We start from the raw sequence: 4,675 nt of genomic DNA, 5'->3' as shown, positions 1-4,675 counted from the left end.
TTTGAAAGCATATAAGAAGAAAGTGAACTAGCTAGGCACATTTGAAATGAAAGTATGGAACGTGTTTTGTATGTGCTTTTTGGTATGTAGGACTGTTTGATAGGAACGCAGACATTTGTGCTTCTTTATTCCTTTGGATACTTATTTGGGGGAAGATTGTTCTCTGTGTTCTTGCTGTTAGTATTTCGAAGATGCAAAGCATATGACTATTTAAATGGTAGTGTGGTAAACCACATTTTTATTTTGAAGTAGCATGGGTATATGGTATTAGGTTAAGTCTTAAGTTCAAATATTTTAAGGTTCCCTTTAGTGTTCAAAGTTATGTATTAATTCACTTACGGAATCTATTTGAAGGTATTTATGGATGGCATCACCGACTATCGATGCACATGAGTTTGGGTGAACTCCGGGAGTTGGTGATGGACAGGGAGGCCTGGTGTGCTGCTATTCATGGGGTCGCAATGTCGGACACGACTGAGTGACTGAACTGAACTGATAGTTACCTTTAAATAATTTCAGTGATACTTACAGTTTGTCTAATGCATGGTATGCCAGCAAATTAAAATTTTATGTGTAAACTATAAGTTAAACAGCATATAGACTAAGATTAGTTCACAACTTTTCAGTTTTTTTGGTTACTATTTTGAAGATACATGTTGTGGGGGATTTTTCTTTCTTTTTTTTAAACCCTCTCAGATGAGTCATGCCTTTTAAAAGGTCAAGTATACCCAATGGGCCTGCTGTTCCATAGTGGGTATATTAGCAGTAATGATGGAATAGTAGTCCTGGTTATGTGTGTATTTCTGTATGTAGTTAGCAGTAGTTCTAGTTAAAAGAATATATAACTAGTTCACATACATATACTTTCTAGTATAAGTAAAAGGAGAAATATACCCTGGGCTGTCCTGGCAGTTAGAGGAGAAGTAAACCAAAGGAAGAGGAGGTACTGTTGTCTAGTTTAATGTTTGATAAAAAAGACATGCTTTATGTTGAGAGTAATTTTAAAATACTTTATATATTTTTGGCTGAAATGACAGAAGTTTCACATGGAGATGTTGATTCTTTAGAAGTTTATTAGTGATGTGCGTAGTTTTTCTTAGTTTTTCTTGTTAGATTTTTAAAAAAGAAACAAAAGCTTTCTAATACATGAACAGAAGTAGAGAGAATAGTTTGATGACTCCCAGCTTAAACTGTCCCCACTTTGTTTAATCCCAGGGCTTGGGAGAATGGCGTATTTTAAAGCAAGTCCCAGACAGTATGTCATTTCATTTATAAATGCTTCAGTGTAAGTTTCTGATAAGGACTTAAAACAAGATAAAACCAGAACCTGATTGTTACTTTTTAGTATTTAGAAGTATTATGGTGACTTCCTTGGCTGTCTAGTGGTTAAGACTCCCTGCTCTTAATGCAGGAGGCACAGGTTTGATTCTTGGCTTGAGAACTGTGCCGCACAGCTTAGCCAGTATAAAAGCATTATGAGTATTTCTTCTGAATTTCTTGGTATCAGTTTCAGGCTATACATTTTGACCACTTTCTATGCACAGAGTGAATGCTTTGTAAATATTTATTTAAGATGGACTATAATATATATTGAAGAGGAATTACATTACAAAGTGTAAACCTGCTTTGACTCATAGGTGAGCATTTTCTTTTTCTATTCGTAGTCTTTCTCTTAACTGTATCCTAAGATAGTAGGCCACAGTATCTGTATTATTTATCCTGTGAGGTGAGTAGTGTTATCTTATTGTCTTAGTTGAGAAGCAGACTCAGAGAGATGAAGTAACTTGTCCAGTGTTATATCCTGACCTAAGTGGTAAAGCTTGTATTCAGAAAATTCTCTGTGACTTCAAAGTTGTACGCTTTCTAATCTGCCATGGATGATTGCAGCTAGGAAAATTAGTATATGGCTGTTGAGAATGCCGGGGGTTCATAAATGGACACAAAGTGAGAAGAGTAGCCTGGAATTAGAATTCTCTTTTCCTCACTACCAAGAACAACTGGGTAGCAGCAGCCTCTTAGCATTGGAGTATTGTATAGATTTCTCAGGTGCACGGACCGACATCATGAGACAAAGCTAATTTAATACTAATCTGAGTCCATTACAAGTAGGGTTTCTGCTTCATGAAAAGATTTTCAGATTCCGTGTTACCTTCAGCACAATTTGTATAATGGAAGAATTTAAATGTATTCCCCTACTATTTGTATTGAATCAATGGAACACCACGAAGAGTAAATCAGGACTAGAGCTGGCACTGCTGTTAACTAATTGTAGGACTGTTTCTTCGTTCCATTCATGCAGCGACACTTTATGCTCTTTCTGTAGTGACTCATGTACCAGGCCCCTTCTCTCTCATCCCAGGCCCCTCCTCTAGGTTCTGGGTGATTACTGCATCCAGCCATCGGTTGTGAAAAGAGAAGATAAGAGGACTGCACTGGAGTTTTCCAAACTTGGACTGGGCTTGGAAGTGTGTGTGCGCTCAGCAGTCGTGTCTGACTTTGCAACCCGCATAGACTGTAGCCTACCAGGCTCCTTTGTCTGTGGGATTTCCTGGGCAAGAATACTGGGGTGGGTTGCCTTTCTCTTCTCCAGGGGATCTTGCTGACCCAGCGATTGAACCCACGTCTCCTGCGTCTCCTGCATTGGCAGGCAAGTTCTTCACCACTGAGCCCCCAGGGAGAGCCAGTCATTTTACCACTGAATCTCAGTTTCCTCACGTGTACAATTTAGTTTTCGAGATCCCCTTTTATTTGATCTATATGAATTGTTTCCTGTGTATTCTGTCTGTATGTATTTTATAGTTTGTAGAATTTATGTGTGTGCCATCTTGTTCATTCATGGGTGAAAATAGTGAAATGAATAATGCAAACAGCAATTAATCCAAACACTGTTTGACTTTAGGATATATTATGATTTTGTTTGAGCCAACATGGAATTGCCTCCTGTACTGACTCTCAGTGGTTGGAAGCACTCTAACCACATAATCAAGGTGTTATTGATCTGTTATGCACTTACCATAGTGGAAGAGCACTAGTATTTTAAGATACCAGCATTGCTTACAGTTGGTTTGATAAATGGGATTGTGATCAGGAAACAGTTGTATAAGAGAGTGTTCATCACTGCATGTTACACGGGCAGTGAATCCTTTAGAGCAATGAAAAGAGCACAGAACTAGGATTTAGACTTGGATGGAGCCCAGCTCTGCTACTCTTGGCTTAAAAATCATACCACCGCTTTTCCGCCCGCTCTCCCCTCCCTGCCAGCGCCGCTCTGGCCGCACTGCGCTGGCTCTGAGCTCCGGGCTCCTGCTAAGCCAGCGCCGCTGTCACCTCCCTCCAGTCGCCATCATGATCATCTACCGGGACCTCATTAGCCATGACGAGATGTTCTCCGACATCTACAAGATCCGGGAGGTCGCGGACGGGCTGTGTCTGGAGGTGGAGGGGAAGATGGTCAGTAGGACAGAGGGTAACATCGATGACTCGCTCATTGGTGGAAATGCCTCCGCTGAAGGCCCCGATGGCGAAGGTACCGAAAGCACAGTAATCACTGGTGTCGATATTGTCATGAACCATCGCTTGCAGGAAACCAGCTTCACAAAAGAAGCCTACAAGAAGTACATCAAAGATTACATGAAGTCAATCAAAGGGAAACTTGAAGAACAGAGACCAGAAAGAGTAAAACCTTTTATGACAGGGGCTGCAGAACAAATCAAGCACATCCTTGCTAATTTCAAAAACTATCAGTTCTTTATTGGTGAAAACATGAATCCAGATGGCATGGTTGCTCTGCTGGACTACCGTGAGGATGGTGTAACCCCATATATGATTTTCTTTAAGGATGGTTTAGAGATGGAAAAATGTTAACAAAGTTGGCAGTTACTTTGGATCAGTCACCTGTCGTCATAACTGGCTGGCCACTGCTTTTCATCCACACAACACCAGGACTTAGACAGATGGGACTGATGTCATCTCGAGCTCTTCATTTGTTTTGAACGTTGATTTATTTGGAGCAGAGGCATTGTTTTTGAGAAAACGTGTCATGTAGGTTGTCTAAAAATAAAACGCATTTAAACTCATTGGGGAAAAAAAAAAAAATCATACCACCACTTTTTTTTACCCTTAAGTAGGAACAACAGACTGGTTCCAAATAGGAAAAGGAGTACGTCAAGGCTGTATATTGTCACCCTGCTTATTTAACTTATATGCAGAGTACATCATGAGAAACGCTGGGCTGGAAGAAGCACAAGTTGGAATTTAAGATTGCTGGAAGAAATATCGATAACCTCAGATATGCAGATGACACCACCCTTATGGCAGAAAGTGAAGAGGAACTCAAAAGCCTCTTGATGAAAGTGAAAGACGAGAGTGAAAAAGTTGGCCTAAAGCTCAACATTCAGAAAATGAAGATCATGGCATCTGGTCCCATCACTTCATGGCAAATAGATGGAGAAACACTGGAAACAGTGTCAGACTTTACTTTTTTGGGCTCCAAAATCACTGCAGATGGTGACTGCAGCCATGAAATTAAAAGACGCTTACTCCTTGGAAGGAAAGTTATGACCAACCTAGATAGCATATTCAAAAGCAGAGACATTACTTTGCCAACAAAGGTTCGTTTAGTCAAGGCTATGGTTTTTCCGGTAGTCGTGTATGGATGTGAGAGTTGGACTGTGAA

The 4,675-nt window shown here is 40.3% G+C and overlaps 1 pseudogene across 1 annotated transcript; it reads left to right on the top strand.

Annotated features, from left to right (window-relative positions):
• The first annotated feature begins 3,171 nt into the window (after positions 1–3,171).
• Positions 3,172–4,095, top strand: LOC104996470 (annotated as a pseudogene). Its single transcript, XR_826195.1, has one exon. The product of XR_826195.1 is annotated as a translationally-controlled tumor protein pseudogene (transcript).
• Positions 4,096–4,675: the final 580 nt, after the last annotated feature.

This window comes from Bison bison, unplaced genomic scaffold (genome assembly GCF_000754665.1).
Source record: "Bison bison bison isolate TAMUID 2011002044 unplaced genomic scaffold, Bison_UMD1.0 scf7180017864295, whole genome shotgun sequence".
NCBI lineage: Eukaryota > Metazoa > Chordata > Mammalia > Artiodactyla > Bovidae > Bison > Bison bison.
The sequence above is the reverse complement of the archived record's forward strand: the minus strand, read 5'-3'. Positions and strand labels throughout refer to the sequence as shown.